This window comes from Pristiophorus japonicus, unplaced genomic scaffold, assembly GCF_044704955.1.
Source record: "Pristiophorus japonicus isolate sPriJap1 unplaced genomic scaffold, sPriJap1.hap1 HAP1_SCAFFOLD_416, whole genome shotgun sequence".
Lineage (NCBI taxonomy): Eukaryota > Metazoa > Chordata > Chondrichthyes > Pristiophoridae > Pristiophorus > Pristiophorus japonicus.
Window position 1 is genome coordinate 349475 of NW_027254047.1, and position 17103 is coordinate 366577.

General features: G+C 46.1%; 1 protein-coding gene across 4 annotated transcripts in view; it reads left to right on the forward strand.

Annotated features, from left to right (window-relative positions):
* The window catches only part of LOC139250704 (zinc finger protein 432-like), a 384699-nt gene that overhangs the window by 315665 nt on the left and 51931 nt on the right, over positions 1-17103 (forward strand). The window lies entirely within an intron of this gene.

Genomic DNA, 17103 nt, shown 5'->3' on the forward strand with positions numbered 1-17103 from the left:
GAGAAACTGTCCAGAAATGTGCGATGGTTTGGATTTCAGCACAGCAGGAGGGACAATGTGTGGGACAGGGATTTACAGCTTTGGAAGAACGAGAGAGGAAAAAATGTTCCATGGAAACTAGATGTGGCTATTCTGAATTTCTGTCTTGTACTGACAGTGATGAGTTTTGTTATCTCGTTTTACAACGTATTAGGAGGTGAGATTTTCAGACAGGAAGCACAAACCAAACATCGCATCAAGATCTGATAGGGGCAGTTGATTCATCAGGAGCTGAATATCGTTGGCCTTTGAAAGCGGAAGGAGAAATGTTTGTCTGTTCTGTCTGTGGGAAAAGATTTCAATTATCATCCTGACTGGAAAGGTACCAAGACACACACATCCAAGTGAGTATTCCAGTGCACTGACTGTGGAAAGAGCTCTAACCAATTACACAGCCTGAAAAAACATCGCACCATTCAAAGCGCAGAGAAACTGTAAATGTGTTGTGTGAGTGGGCGAGGCTTCAACTGATTGTCGAACCATGGATAGTCACAAGGATACCTGCACCACGGAGAAACCGTGGAAATGCGATGACTGTGAGAAGCTATTCAGATCACCATCTGAGCTGGAAATGCATCGACGCTGTCACACTGGGGAGAGGCCGTTCACCTGCTCTGAGTGTGGGAAGGGATTCACTGCATCATCCGACCTGCTGAAACACCAACGTGTTCACACTGGGGAGAGACCGTTCACCTGCTCTCAGTGTGGGAAGCGATTCACTGAGCAATCCAACCTACTGAAACACCAGCGAGTTCACACTGGGGAGAGGCCGTTCGCCTGCTCAGTGTGGGAAAGGATTCACTCAGTCATCCACCCTGCTGAGACACCAGCGAGTTCACACTGGGGAGAGGCCGTTCACCTGCTCAGTGTGTGGGAAGGGATTCACCCAGTCATCCACCCTGCTGAGACACCAGCGACTCCACAAGTGACTACAGGGGTGGGATTCTGCTGTTATTGCTGCTTTTCATCACATCCCGACTGAACCATGTTCATGTATCATTAAGTTGTTGAGGCCAATTCACTAAATATATTCAAAAAGGAGTTAGATGTAGTCCTTACTACTAGGGGGATCAAGGGGTATGGCGAGCAAGCAAGAATGGGGTACTGAAGTTGCATATTCAGCCATGAACTCATTGAATGGCAGTGCAGGCTAGAAGGGCCGAATGGCCTACTCCTGCACCTATTTTCTATGTTTCTATGTTTCATTCTGACATTTGGGGTTTATTTCTGCCGATGTTAATAACCCTATAACTGGGCTGGACTTTAATATTCTGGATATATTGCTGATTGTGTTCTTGGGGCTGCAGTGTCCACTTAAGAAATGCTGTGTGTTAGCTTTCCCCTTAATTCAGCAACTCTCAACAGAAATTTAGTTTGCAATTAAATTATGAACTTTTACTTTAATTCTAAATTGATCTTTGGTACAAAATCTACAATTGTGTCAAAGTTTCCACTGAATAACATCTCCAATTAAAAAGAGCTTGCTGACAATTCTTACTGACTTGCACATTACACACAGAGGCCCCTCCATTATCCACCAGAAAGAAGGGGAATGGGAATTGGTGGGGAATCAGTGTCCCTAAATGTTGCCCCTCCCGTCTGGTGTAGCAATCCCCTTGGCACGGGAATAGAGACAAGTCCAGACCAAAACTGTGCACAGTACTCCAGGTGTGGTCTTACCATTTGTAGCAGGACTCCCTACTTTTATACTCCATCCCCCTTGCAATAAAGGGCAGCATTCCATTTGCCTTCCTGATTACTTGCTGTACCTGCATGCTAACTTTTTGAGTTTCATATACAAGAACCTCCAGATCCCTCTGTACGACAGCATTTTGTAATTGTCCCCATTTAAATAATTATTTGCTTTTTTATTTATCCTACCAAAAGGGATAACCTGACATTTTACCACATTATAGTCCATCTGCCAGATTTTTGCCCACTCACAGAGCCTATCTATATCACCTTGTAGATTCTTTGTGTCCTCCTCACAACCTATCTTTGTATCATCAGCAAATTTGACTATGTTACACTCGGTCCCTTCAGCCAAGTTATTTATATTAGTTGTAAATAGTTGAGTCCCCAGCACTGATCCCTGCGGCACCCCACTAGTTACAGTTTGCCAAGCTGAATATGATCCATTTATCCTGACTCTCTGTTAGTTTTCTGTTAGTTTGCCAATTCTCTATCCATGCTGATATATTACCCCCAACCCCGTGAACTCTTAGTTTGTGAAGTAACCTTTTGTGTGGCACCATATGGAATGTTTTCTGGAAATCCAAATATGTGACATCAACTGGTTCTCCTTTATCCACTTTGCTTGTTACATCCTCAAATAATTGCAGGAAATTTGTCAAACATGATTTCCCTTTCATGAAACCATGCTGACTCTGCTTGACTGCAATATGATTTGCTAAATGTCCTGCTACTACTTCCTTAATGATGGACTCCAGTATTTTCCCAATGACAGATGGTAGGCTAACTGGTCTATAGTTTCCTGCTTTCTGTCTCCCTCGTTTCTTAATTAGGGATGTACATTTGCGGTTTTCCAGTCTGTTGGGATCTCTCCAGAATTCAGGGAATTTTGGTAGATCACAACCGATGCATCCACTATCTCTGCAGCCACTTCTTTAAAGACCCTAGGATGCATGTCATCATGTCCAGGAGACTTGTCCACCTTTAATCCCATTAGTTTGATTAGTACTTAATCTCTAGTGACAGTGACTGTTTTAAGTTAACCCCCTCCCCCGCATTAGCTCCTTGATTATCAACTGTTGGGATGTTTTTAGTATCCTCTACCGTGAAGACCGATACAAAATATTTGTTCAAACATTTCCGTGTTTCCCATTATTAATTCTCCAGTCTCATCTTCTAAGGGACCAATGTTTATTTTAGCAACTTGTTTCCATTTTATATTCCTGTAGAAGCTCTTACTGTCTGTTTTTATATTTCTTGTTAGTTTGCTCTCATCTGCTATCTTCTCTGTCTTTATCATTTTTTAGTCGTCCTTTGCTGGTTTCTAAAAATTTCCCAATCCTCTGGCCTTCCATTGTCCTTCACAACATTGTATGCCTTTTTTCAATTTGGCACCATCCTTTACTTCCTTAGATAGCTAGGGATGGTTCATCCTTCTCTTAGCATCTTTATTTCTCACTTGAATAAATCTTTGCTGAGAGTTATGTAATATCTCCTTAAATGTTTGCCATTGTGTTTCTACAGTCTTACCCTTGAACATATTTTCCCAATCCACTTGGTGTCAGTGACAAGTGTCGATTTATATCACATGGGAGGAGATTGGTGTCAGTGACAGTGGGGTTGGTTCAACCTTCTTTGACCTGACCAAGGCCTTTGACACTGTTAAACGTGAGGGATTATGGAGTGTAATCTACAAATTCAGCTGTCCATATGCCCGATAGGAGACTCCCAAAGCAAAAGCTCTACTCGGAGCTTCGACACAGCAGGGACAATGGGTGGGCGGGGCTTCAGGATATCTGTCAGTTTGATTGGACACATGTTTGTGCCCAGGTCAGTGGCCCCTGAAAGGGAACCTTGTGCTGATTGTTGTCTGGTGTTCCTGGGCCAGCCCGGGCTCACCGTATTGGGAAAACCTGGGCTCACCCTATTGGGTCAACCCGGGCTCACCCTATTGGGTCAACCCGGGCTCACCCTATTGGGTCAACCCGGGCTCACCCTATTGGGTCAACCTGGGCTCACCCTATTGGGTCAACCCGGGCTCACCCTATTGGGTCAACCCGGGCTCACCCTATTGGGTCAACCCGGGCTCACCCTATTGGGTCAACCCGGGCTCACCCTATTGGGTCAACCCGGGCTCACCCTATTGGGTCAGCCCGAGCTCACCCTGTTGGGCCAGCCCGGGCTCACCCTGTTGGGCCAGCTCAGGCTCACTCTATTGGGCCAATCTGGGCTCACCCTATTGGCCCAGCACAAAAGGCCCATTATCCAGCAGAGAAAATTAGCAGCTCATTGATTTTATTGTCACTCTGTGCACAGCGGGTGCAGAACTGAACCCAACCTTGTAAACTGGAAATGCATTGTCACAGTCACACCGAGGAGAGGCTGTTCACCTGCTCTGAGTGTGAAATGGGATTCACTACGTCATCTGACCTGCTGAGACAGCAGCGAGTTCACAAGTGACTGCAGGTGTTGGACTCTATTCTTATTGCTGCTATTAATCGCATCCTGACTGAATCATGTTCATTCTGTCAGTTGGTGTTTGTTTCTACTGATGTCAATAACCTCTATAACTGGGCTGGAGTTTAATGTTTTGATATTTCAAATAACACTGTGTGTTGATATCTGATGACTCCAAAATGAGTGGAGATTAATTGATGTCCTGTAACTGACTGTTCCATTTTTGGTCTTTTCTCCTTTCTAACTCTGGATTATTTTAGTCCTTATATCTTCAGTTGCTCTCAGGGGCAAGTCCCAGTTTCCCATACCTTCCAGAGTTGATCTCCTAGTCTTGGTATCCAGGGAAGGTGTTGGTAACACGCCCAGGATCACAAAACATAAAACCCAGTCTGTTAATCACCTTCAGATACTGGACTTAGCGTGTGCCCCACAGCATCTCTCTCACCTTCGATGTGTGAATGGAGCATCACTCCTCCAAACCTGGTTTCAATTTAAATTTTAATCCACTCAGCAAACATATTTTTAAAAGATGTAGGTGTAAACCAATCACATCAAATAATTGGCAAAGATTTAGAGTCAATGAGATGAATAAGTAAATACATTATGGTCCAATAACCCAGCTCGATATTCACAGGAGAAAGTCTGTTATCTAACTCCTCGAATGTCAGTTGGTGAGATGAGCGACTGAATCACTTTCCATGCACAACAGCATCCATTCCCACTGTCCCCACATTTACAGTGTTGAGTCAGGTGGGTGCACGAGTCTCACAGGCTGAACGATTGGTTGAAGGTGTATCCACACACAGAGCATGTGTCCTGTTTCTCCCCGCTGTGATTGGTGTTTTTACAAAGGCTGATGATAAGATGGTCCTGATCAATCCGGGAATCTGTCAAATCTTGACGCAATGTATGGATTGAGTTTCCCTGCTGCAGATCCTCCCCTTCTAATACCCTGCAAATAAATGGTGCTTACAAAAGTTATTACTTTAAGTACAAGATAGAAATTCAGAACAGACAATTCTAGATTCGATAGAACATTCTGTGCCCCCTAAGCTGTAAATTCCTTATTCTAGACAGTCTCCCTCAAACCTCACTGTCTAAAATCAACAGTCATTTCAGCATCTGAGATTTTTTATCTCCAGAAAGTGCTGAATTTGGCTGGGTGCAATTCCACAGACATTAGTTAACCTCTAGTGCCTCACCGTCAGTCGACTCAGTGAGTACCAGCAGGATTTCCACTGTGATAGACAATACAGCCTGAAATCTTGTCCTGTAATGGTGTGTGTGTGTGTGTGTGTGGGGGGGGGGGGGTTGCTGTGTGTGGTGGGGTGTGTGTGTGGGGTGTATGTGTATATCCATGTGTGTGAGGGTGCGTGTGTGAGTGTGGGGGGGTGTGTGTATGGGGGATGTGAGTGTAGTGTGGGTGGGTGTGTGTGGCGGGGTGTGTGTGAGTATGGGGGTGTGTGTGTATGAGCAGGGTGGGTGTGTGTGTGGGGGGGCTGGGGGTGTGTGTGGCGGGATGTGTGTGTGTGGGGGGTGGGGTCGGGGTGGATAGGTATGTGTGGGGGGGTGGGGTGGGGGTGTATAGGTGTGTGTGTCGGGGATGTGTATGGAGGTGTGTGTGGGTGCGTGTGTGTGTGTGGGGTGGGGGTGTGTGGAGGGGTGTATGTGGGGAGTGTGTATGTGTGTGGGGCGTGTGTGTGTGTGGGGGAGTGGGTGTGGGGGATGTAATTTGTGGGTATGTGTGTGGGGGGAGGTTGTGTGTGTAATGATGTGTGGGGGGTGGGGTGTGTGTATGTGGGGGGTGTGTGTGTGGTGTATCTGTGTGAGGGGTGGGTGTGTGTGTGGGTGTGGAGGGGGGGTGTAATGTGTGTGGGAGGGGGTGGGTGGGGTGTGTGTGGGGGGTGGGTGTGGTGAAATTCCACAGACATTAGTTAACCTCTAGTGCCTCGCTGTCAGTCGACTCAGTGAGTGCCGGCAGGATTTCCACTGTGGTAGGCATCACAGCCTCAAATCCTGCCCTCAAATGACATCCACACACTTCCCAGTTGAGGTCACTGGGTCGGTACGAAGAGCAGGGCTACTGGCTGATTTTCACTCGTATTAGTCCAGTGGTACTGAGGATAATTAGAACCCCTGAACTGCTGCCTTGGCTGAGATCAACTAACAGCCCAGATCACGGATCGAACTTGGGACCTTACCAGTCAGTATTGCAGTGTTCTAAAATTTGGGGGGTTTGGGAAGAATGAGAACAGAATATTTTGAAACAAATTTGACTCCACCTTTAACCGAAACCTTCTTCACACTGCACAATTCTGAAATCTTTCCAAATTCTGCAGCAAGTTAAATGGATCATCGAAAACAGTGAGACATTTTAGAAAGGCTCAAGTCACCGAAATAGGCAGCTTTACAATCACTGCACAGTCCATTTTGTTTCCAATGTAATTGCAGAATGTTTAATACCTTTACCATTTATTGATAACCCATTGTCTTGTATAGAAAGTGATGTCACTCTGACCATTCTGTTACCAAGGTGACCATGTCTGTCCACAGTATTCAGTGGGAAAGGGGATTAAATCCCCAATATAATGAGCAGTCCCCCAGTCTCTGCGCTTTATTGTCCAGTGATCATCTCACCATCGCACAGAAGCTCCTGAGATTTATCCCCAGTGTATGATGATTGGTGCCAGTGATGGTAAAAGTGAAACTATATCTATACCTGCCGTGAGGTTAATAAATCTCTCATTCTCTCACTGGTTATGTCCTTCGTTTGGGAAGGAATGAAACACTTGCAACTATCCAGCGAAATTTGGACTATTTCGCTCTACAGTCTTCCGTTTTCTGACTGTTACTTTCACTGTTTCCTCCCCAACGATTTCCAATATTTGTGGATGTTGTTTAGTGCCGCAGTAACTAAAACATGGTCGAGGTTCAAAAAACTGAGACTGGGTCTAGTGCAGAATAAACAGAGACAGGGTCTAGTGCAGTATAAACAGAGACAGGGTCAAGTGTAATATAAACAGAGACAGGGTCTCTGTAACTGGTGGTTTATACAGTGCAGGAGGTGAATATCTGACTGTGTGTGTCTTGTAGTGTTACTGTAACTGGGGGTTTATACAGTGCAGGAGGTGAATATCTGACCGTGTGGGTCTTGTAGTGTTACTGTAACTGGGGGTTTATACAGTGCAGGAGGTGAATATCTGACCATGTGGGTTTGGTTGAGGTGCCCAGTATACCGACTGCACTTGCTCAACATGGGTCGGAATCTAAGTAAATTATCCACAGACTGGGATAGATTTTCAGGAGAGAGCACGAAGTCTGAATCCCGCCTTTAAAACCCAACTCTTAATGCGGCGACAGGTGGGATACTATTTGGAATATTTTAAAGTGAACAGAGCTGTAATTCTGGGTCATTCCTGTATACAAATTAAAAGGGTAAAATTCTGCATGGTTCAATGCGTTCACTTAAACTGAAAATGTTTTAGCCTCATTTCTGATCAGGAAATTCGCAGTTTGATTGCAGGAGATTCAATATGTTAAATTAGATCTGGAACAATTATAATCCATAGACCAGTAACCAGCCTTTCACAGATACTGTGGGTGGCTCTGAAAAGAGCCTTTGGGTTATTAGATTAAATTTTGTCCGCTTTATTTGCTCTTGGACTAAGTGGTGGTTTTCTTGGGCAGCAGCACAGCCTGGATATTAGGCAGCACTCCGTCCTGAGCGATGGTCACCTTTCCCAGCAGCTTGTTGAGCTCCTCGTCGTTGCGGATGGCCAGCTGCAGGTGTCTGGGGATGATGCTGGTCTTCTTGTTGTCACGGGCCGCGTTGCCGGCCAGCTCCAGGATTTCAGTGGTCAGATACTCGAGCACAACAGCAATGTAGACCGGGGCTCCGGCACCCACACGCTGAGCGTAGTTCCCCTTCCGCAGGAGTCTGTGAACACGGCCCACAGGGAACTGCAGTCCGGCCCGGGAGGAGCGAGATTTGGCCTTGGCCCGAGCTTTTCCGCCGGTTTTTCCTCTTCCAGACATTTCCACAATCCACAAGTTCAGAGAAATAATGAGAAACTCCTCCCACATCTGCCCTTCTTATACATCCTGGAGGGATGTAGGGAGCGAACACCCTCTGTTTAGCCCGCCAATGAAAAGAGGGCGAAAATTATTGTTAACAGTCCGATCTTTGACGGATTTTCAATTTCAAAAAGCCCGCCAATAATTTTTACAAGTGCGGATTATATTAATAAATTCATCATTAGTCAAAGAGTTTTAATTCCTTTTGTCTTATTCTATATTACCTTGCAAATTCCAGGATGTTACAATCAGGATTAAATTCGGGTTCAGTTTCAAATAGTATGTAATGGGCTGGAATTTTCCGTAACGGGACACATTCCAGCTCAATCTTTGTACAATTTGGGAATCACAGATGGTGGATCGATCCTCCGCACAGGCGATAGTGAGACCAGAACTGGGAGTCCTTCTGTGAGAAAAGAGGGACAGAGTGTTCAAACTGCCCCCGTTCTGGTCTCTGTAAGAACTCCCATTCTGGCTTGTTACACACGGAGTCTCGGTTAATAAGCAGATTGACCCCGAACTACAATTTTATTTTAAACTATAAAGAGAGAGAATGAGGTGACTAAAGTTTGAGTCTCACCCCCTAAAACAAGATCATAATTCGTCGGCAGGCGACCAGGGACAGTGTGTGTAGTTTATTGGGAGGGAAATTCATCAGCGAAGCTAAGGTTGAACTGGACAGTAAAACCGCTTATCTGAGAATTCAAATCTAAATCTACAGCTGGATCTTTAAAGGTTGTCAAACACATTTGCTCAGGAAATAACTACAGAAAATTGAGTTTAAAGGATGACGCGTTTGTGCAGCTCTTTCAACGATGTTGTGGGTGGCTCTTAAAAGAGCCGTTGTGTTTGGGGTTTGTTCGGTCAGGACAGCGTGGAGTTTTACTTGGAGCTGGTGTACTTGGTCACCGCCTTTGTCCCTTCCGACACGGGGTGCTTGGCCAGCTCCCCGGGCAGCAGCAGGCGCACAGCGGTCTGGATCTCCCGGGAGCTGATGGTGCGGCGCTTGTTGTAATGGGCCAGGCGGGAAGCCTCACCCGCGATCTGCTCGAAAATATCGTTCACAAACGAGTTCATGATGCCCATGGCCTTGGAGGAGATGCTGGTGTCAGGGTGAACATCACTTTGTAGATGTAGATGGAGTAACTCTCCTTCCTCAACTTTCTACGCTTCTTGCCGCCCTTCGGTGGTGTTTTCTTGATTACTTTCTTGGCAATTTGTTTCTTTTCCTCAGGCATCGTCTTGTTCAGTCAGGCACAATTATGAAGGAAACTCAGCTCGGAGCTCGCATTATATAGGCAGCCCCCACACTCCGCCCACAGCCCGATGCTAATGAGGGATGGGTGAAGGCAATGACTGTGATTGGTTCGTTGGCTGCATTGTCAATTTCTATTGTTCTGTATCTCTCTGATTGGGTGTTTAAAGAGACCAATCAAATTTATTGCTCGCCACAATCTCAAATTCGAAGTCATCAATTACATCCCCTCCCGATTTATACTCTGTTCTTTATGTTTCTATTCTGCTCTTAGGCAAAAATGGTTACTGACGGCGGTCTTGTGAGGAAGGTTCATTCACGTGTTTTCCTATATATATATATATTCAATAATCTGAACAGCAAAATCGCTGTCTATCTAGATTTCTACATGTTCGAGAGACATTAACCGGTTTATAACTGAGATTGCCTGAGGGTCACTTCTGATCAGGACCTGGGAGTCCTTCTTTGAGGGCAAGAGACCCTCACTGACCTTCCGCTCACCGTTTAATTCAACACCTTTCTTATCGGTCACTGCTGTAACAACATTAGCTGTTTCTGTATTACCTTCACCTGAAATATGCCGTACCTTCTGTGCCGTAAAGGGCCTATTTCCCTTAGCACAAAGGGCATAAATTTAAAGTAATTGGTAGAAGGTTTAGAGGGGAAATGTCTTCACGCGGAGGGTGGTGGGGTCTGGAACTCACTGCCTGAAAGGGTGGTAGAGGCAGAATCCCTCACCACATTTAAAACTACTTGGATGTGCACTTGAAGTGCCGTAACCTGCAGGGTTACGGACCTAGAGCTGGAAAGTGGGATTCCGCTGGATAGCCTCTTGTTGGCCGGCGCGGACACGATGGGCCGAAGTGGCCTCCTTCCGTGCTGTAAGGGTTGACAGTGGATGGGCAATGGCTGACATTTAGAGACCGCATGGATGAGCTACAATTGTACATTCCTGTCTGGCGTAAAAATAAAAAAGGGAAGGTGGCTCAACTGTGGCTATCAAGGGAAATCAGGGATAGTATTAAAGCCAAGGAAGTGGCATACAAATTGGCCAGAAATAGCAGCGAACCCGGTGATTGGGAGAAATTTAGAACTCAGCAGAGGAAGACAAAGGGTTTGATTCGGGCAGGGAAAATAGAGGACGAGAGGAAGCTTGCAGGGAACATTAAAATGGACTGCAAAAGCTTCGATAGATATGTAAAGAGAAAAAGGTTAGTAAAGACAAATGTAGGTCCCCTGCAGTCAGAATCAGGGGAAGTCATAACTGGGAACAAAGAAATGGCAGACAGATTGAACAGATACTTTGATTCGGTATTCACTAAGGAGGACACAAACAACCTTCCGGATATAAGAGAGGTCAGAGGGTCTAGTAAGGAAGAAGAACTGAGAGAAATCCTTATTAGTCGGGAAATTGTGTTGGGGAAATTGATGGGATTGAAGGCCGATAAATCCCCAGGGCCTGATGGTCTGCATCCCAGAGTACTTAAGGAGGTGGCCTTGGAAATAACAGGTGCATTGACAGTCATTTTCCAACATTCCATAGACACTGGATCAGTTCCTATGGAGTGATGGGTAGCCAATGTAACCCCACTTTTAAAAAAAAGGGAGAGAAAACAGGGAATTATAGACCAGACAGCCTGACATCAGTAGTGGGTAAAATGATGGAATCAATTATTAAGGATGTCATAGCAGCGCATTTGGAAAGAGGTGACATGATAGGTCCAAGTCAGCATGGATTTGTGAAAGGGAAAGCATGCTTGACAAATCTTCTGGAATTTTTTGAGGATGTTTCCAGTAGAGTGGACAAGGGAGAACCAGTTGATGTGGTGTATTTGGACTTTCAGAAGGCTTTCGACAAGGTCCCACACAAGAGATTAATGAGCAAAGTTAAAGCACATGGGATTGGGGGTAATGTGTTGACGTGGATTGAGAACTGGTTGCCAGTTTTGGTCACCTTACTTAAGGAAGGATATACTAGCTTTGGAGGAGGTACAGAGACGATTCACTAGGCTGATTCCGGAGATGAGGGGGTTACCTTATGATGATAGATTGAGTAGACTGGGTCTTTACTCGTTGGAGTTCAGAAGGATGAGGGGTGATCTTATAGAAACATTTAAAATAATGAAAGGGATAGACAAGATAGACAAGATGGGTCGGGGAGAATAGAACTAGGGGGCACAGCCTCAAAATACAGGGGAGCCAATTTAAAACCGAGTTGAGAAGGAATTTCTTCTCCCAGAGGATTGTGAATCTGTGAAATTCTCTGCCCAAGGAAGCAGTTGAGGCTAGCTCATTGAATGTATTCAAATCACAGATAGATAGATTTTTAACCAATAAGGGAATTAAGGGTAATGGGGAGCGGGCGGGTAAGTGGAGCTGAGTCCACGGCCAGATCGGCCATGATCTTATTGAATGGCGGAGCAGGCTCGAGGTGCTCGATGGCCTACTTCTGTTCCTAACTCTTATGACAGGAAGCAAAGAGTAGGAGTAATAGGGTACTTTTCAGAATGGCAGGCAGTGACTAGTGGAGTACCGCAAGGTTCTGTGCTGGGGCCCCAGCTGTTTACATTGTACATTAATGATTTAGACAAGGGGATTAAATGTAGTATCTCCAAATTTGCGGATGACACTAAGTTGGGTGGCAGTGTGAGCTGTGAGGAGGATGCTATGAGGCTGCAGAGTGACTTGGATAGGTCAGGTGAGTGGGCAAATGCTTGGCAGATGAAGTATAATGTGGATAAATATGAGGTCATCCACTTTGGTTGTAAAAATAGAGATACAGACTATTATCTGAATGGTGACAGATTAGGAAAAGGGGAGGTGCAACGAGACCTGGGTGTCATGGTACATCAGTCATTGAAGGTTGGTGTGCAGGTACAGCAGGCGGTTAAGAAGGCAAATGGCATGTTGGCCTTCATAGCGAGGGGATTTGAGTACAGGGGCAGGGAGTTGTTACTACAGTTGTACAGGGCCTTGGTGAGGCCACACCTGGAGTACAGTGTACAATTTTGGTCTCCTAACGTGAGGAAGGACATTCTTGCTATTGAAGGAGTGCAGCGAAGGTTCATCAGACTGATTCTCGGGATGGCGGGACTGACATATCAAGAAAGACTGGATCAACTGGGCTTGTATTCACTGGAGTTCAGAAGAATGAGAGGGGATCTCATAGAAACGTTTAAAATTCTGATGTGTTTAGGCAGGTTAGATGCAGGAAGAATGTTCCAAATGTTGGGGAAGTCCAGAACCAGGGGTCACCGTCTAAGGATAAGGGGTAAGCCATTTAGGACTGAGATGAGGAGAAACTTCTTCACTCAGAGTTGTTAACCTGTGGAATTCTCTACCGCAGAGAGTTGTTGAAGCCAGTTCATTGGATATATTCAAGAGGGAGTTAGATATGGCCCTTACGGCTAAAGGGATCAAGGGGTATGGAGAGAAAGCAGGAAAGGGGTACGGAGGTGAATAATCAGCCATGATCTTATTGAATGGTGGTGAAGGCTCGAAGGGCCGAATGGCCTACTCCTGCACCTAATTTCTATGTTTCTATCCCGCTCTCTCCAGTGGTTTTCGGGTCTTTATCTCCTGGTGCTGATTCGGGCCCAAAATCGACGTAAATCGATCAGAAAAATGAGAGGGGATCTCATAGAAACGTTTAAAATTCTGATGTGTTTAGACAGGTTAGATGCAGGAAGAATGTTCCAAATGTTGGGGAAGTCCAGAACCAGGGGTCACCATCTAAGGATAAGGGGTAAGCCATTTAGGACTGAGATGAGGAGAAACTTCTTCACCCAGAGTTGTGAACCTGTGGAATTCTCTACCACAGAAAGTTGTTGAGGCCAATTCATTAAATATATTCAAAAAGGAGTTAGATGTAGTCCTTACTGCTAGGGGGATCATGGGGTATGGCGAGAAAGCGGGAATGGGGTACTGAAGTTGCATGTTCAGCCAGGAACTCATTGAATGGCGGTGCAGGCTCGAAGGGCCGAATAGCCTACTCCTGCACCTATTTTCTATGTTTCTATGTAAGCTTCGTTGATAAATGTCTATAATTCGCAGACTTGAAAGGATATTCCGTTCATCGTGCATATGCTGATTTAAAACATAGACCTTGGCGAAAAATATATATCTATACAGAACAACATGTAAATCAACTATCTCTCCCTCCCTCGCCCTCCTGTGAGGCGGTGGGTGGCTCTTAGAAGAGCCTTTGCTTTTTGCTTGGGGGAAGAGGGTTGCGTTGAATCCATAGAATGCGGCCCAGCCGTTTCAGAGCGTACACCACATCCATGGCAGTGACCATCTTGCGATTGGCTGCTCAGTGTAGGTCTGAACTGACCGGCTCAGGAGAGAAATACACAGCCCGGAAGCGGCCGGATCTCCCGAGAACAGAACCAGCATTCAAACTATCTCAAACCAGACCAGAATTAAACTAGGCCCTTTTAATAACCGCCGACTCTCTTCATACAGCTTTCATTGACAGACTAAAAAATATTTAGGGAACCGGTTGCGGTATTTATACAATTTTTGAGTCTTTAACAACTGTAGTTCAATTATTCGCTGCTAACTAGAAGAGCGTTTGTGTGAGTAGAGAACCGTAATGCAGAGACAGGTAACTGAAAACTCCCGCATACAGGTCTGAAATAGGCCAATTTATCGGTACATTACCTCAAGGTCTCCATTCAGACAGTAAGCAGCCTTTCACAGATACTGTGGGTGGCTCTGAAAAGAGCCTTTGGGTTATTAGATTAAATCTGTCCGCTTTACTTGCTCTTGGATGAAGTGGTGGTTTTCTTGGGTAGCAGCACAGCCTGGATATTAGGCAGCACTCCGCCCTGAGCGATGGTCACCTTTCCCAGCAGCTTGTTGAGCTCCTCGTCGTTGCGGATGGCCAGCTGCAGGTGTCTGGGGATGATGCGGGTCTTCTTGTTGTCGCGGGCCGCGTTGCCGGCCAGCTCCAGGATTTCAGCGGTCAGATACTCGAGCACAGCAGCCATGTAGACCGGGGCTCCGGCACCCACACGCTGAGCGTAGTTCCCCTTCCGCAGGAGCCTGTGAACACGGCCCACAGGGAACTGCAGTCCGGCCCGGGAGGAGCGAGACTTGGCCTTGGCCCGAGCTTTTCCGCTAGTTTTCCCTCTTCCAGACATTTGCACAATCCACAGGCTCAGAGAAAGAATGAGAAGCTCCTCCCACATCTGCCCTTCTTATAGCTTCTGGAGGGATTCAGGGAGTGAAGTTGTAATTGGTCACTCTCTAGTGAATTTCATTGGTCGTTTCCGATGACCAATCACAGCCTGCTTAGTCCACCAATGAAAGGAGGGCGGAAATTACTGGTTCTCAACAGTCAGAAGCGAACGATTTTTTAAATTAAAAAATCCCGCCAATAATTGTTAAAATTGTGAATTATACTAGTAACTTCACCATTAGCAAATACTTCAAAACACTGTTTACTTTTATCTTATTCCATATTTCCCTTGCAAATTCCAGGCTGCTACAATCAGGATTACATTCGGCTTCAGTTTCAAACTGTCTGTAACGGGCGGGACTCAGTCCCCACTGATTCTGTAATGGGACACATTCCAGCTCATCTTTGTAAAAAAGTGAACTTCTTTTCACAGGAACTGCTGTGGAAGTGAGACCAGAACTGGGCGTTCTTCTGTGAAGAGAGATAGTGTGTTCAAACTGCTCCCGTTCTGGTCTCCAAGAACTCCCATTCTGGGTTATTACACCGAGGGAAGTCGCAGGTTAATAACGGACTGAGCCGCAACGGAATAAAAAAAAAAGTGAAAAGGGCTTGAGTGAGAATGTATGACTGAAATCGGAGTTTCCCCGCCCCCCAAAATAAGCCCTTTGTCAGCAGGCGCTGTGAATGAACGGGTCTGAGAGTAAAGGGAAAGCGACCAGGGACCGTGTTTGTAGTTTACTCACTGCGGGAAATTCCAGCGACGCCAAGGTCAAACCAGACAGTGAAGCTGCTTGAGAATTCAAAACTGAATCTATAACTAGTACTGCAAAGGTTCTCACACACACTCGTTCGGGAAATAATTACAGTAAATTCAGTATAAAGGGTTTGTGCAGCTCTTTCAATGATGTTGTGGATGGCTCTTAAAAGAGCCGTTGTGTTTGGGGTTTGTTCTGTCAGGACAGCGTGGAGTTTTATTTGGAGCTGGTGTACTTGGTCACCGCCTTTGTCCCTTCCGACACGGCGTGCTTGGCCAGCTCCCCGGGCAGCAGCAGGCGCACGGCGGTCTGGATCTCCCGGGAGCTGATGGTGCAGCGCTTGTTGTAATGGGCCAGGCGGGAAGCCTCACCCGCGATGCGCTCGAAAATATCGTTCACAAACGAGTTCATGATGCCCATGGCCTTGGAGGAGATGCCGGTGTCGGGGTGAACCTGCTTCATCACTTTGTAGATGTAGATGGAGTAACTCTCCTTCCTCGACTTTCTGCGCTTCTTGCCGCCCTTCGGTGGTGTTTTCTTGATTACTTTCTTGGCGCCTTTCTTTGAAGCTGGTTTCTTTTCCTCAGGCATCGTCTTGTTCAGTCAGGCACAGATCTGAAGGGAGCTCTGCTCCGGGCTCGTATTATATAGGCAGCCCCCACACTCCGCCCACAGCCCTATGCTAATGAGGGATGGGTAAAGGCAATGAATGTGATTGGTTCATTGGTCGCGTTGTCAATTTCCATTGTTCCATATGTCTCTGATTGGTCTCTTTAAACATCCAATCAGATTTATTGCTCGCCACAATCTCAAATTCTTGTATGAGGTCATCAGTTACATCCCCTCCCGATTTATACTCTGTTCTTTATGTTTCTATTCTGCTCTCAGGCAAACATGGTTACTGACGGCGGTCTTGTGAGGAAGGTTCATTCACGTGTTTTCCTATATATATATATTCAATAATCTGAACAGCAAACTCGCTGCTGTCTTTGTCGGTCTAGATGTCTACATGTTCCAGACATTGACCTGTTTATATCCGAGATTGCCTGAGGGTCACTTCTGATCAGGACTTGGGAATCCTTCTGTGAGGGCAAGAGACCCTCACTGTCCTCCCACCGGTTAATTCAACACCTTTCTTATCGGTCACTGCTGTAACTACATTAGTTGTTTCAGTATTACCTTCACCTGGAATATGCCGTAAATGTCTATGATTCGAAGACTAAAAGGACATTGCGTCCATCGTGCATATGCTGATTTAATAAACCTAACGCCACAATACAGATCTTGGCGAAAAACATATCTATGCTGAACAAAATGTAAATCAACTGTCTCGCCCCCGCCCCGTTCCCAAGTTACTGCTCTCTCTGTGAGGCGGTGGGCGGCTCTGAGAAGAGCCTTTATGTTGTGTTGGGGGGAAAGGGTCGAGTTGTTCAGCCACCGAATCCACAGAGAGCGCGGCCCTGCCGTTTCAGAGCGTACTCCACATCCATGGCAGTGACCGTCTTGCGCTTGGCGTGCTCAGTGTAGGTGACCACATCCTCCAGGAAAACCTTCAGCACCCCGCGGGTCTCCTCGTAGATCAGGCCCGAGATCCGCTTGACACCGCCACAGCAAGCCAGGCGGCGGATGGCTGGTTTTGTGATGCCCTG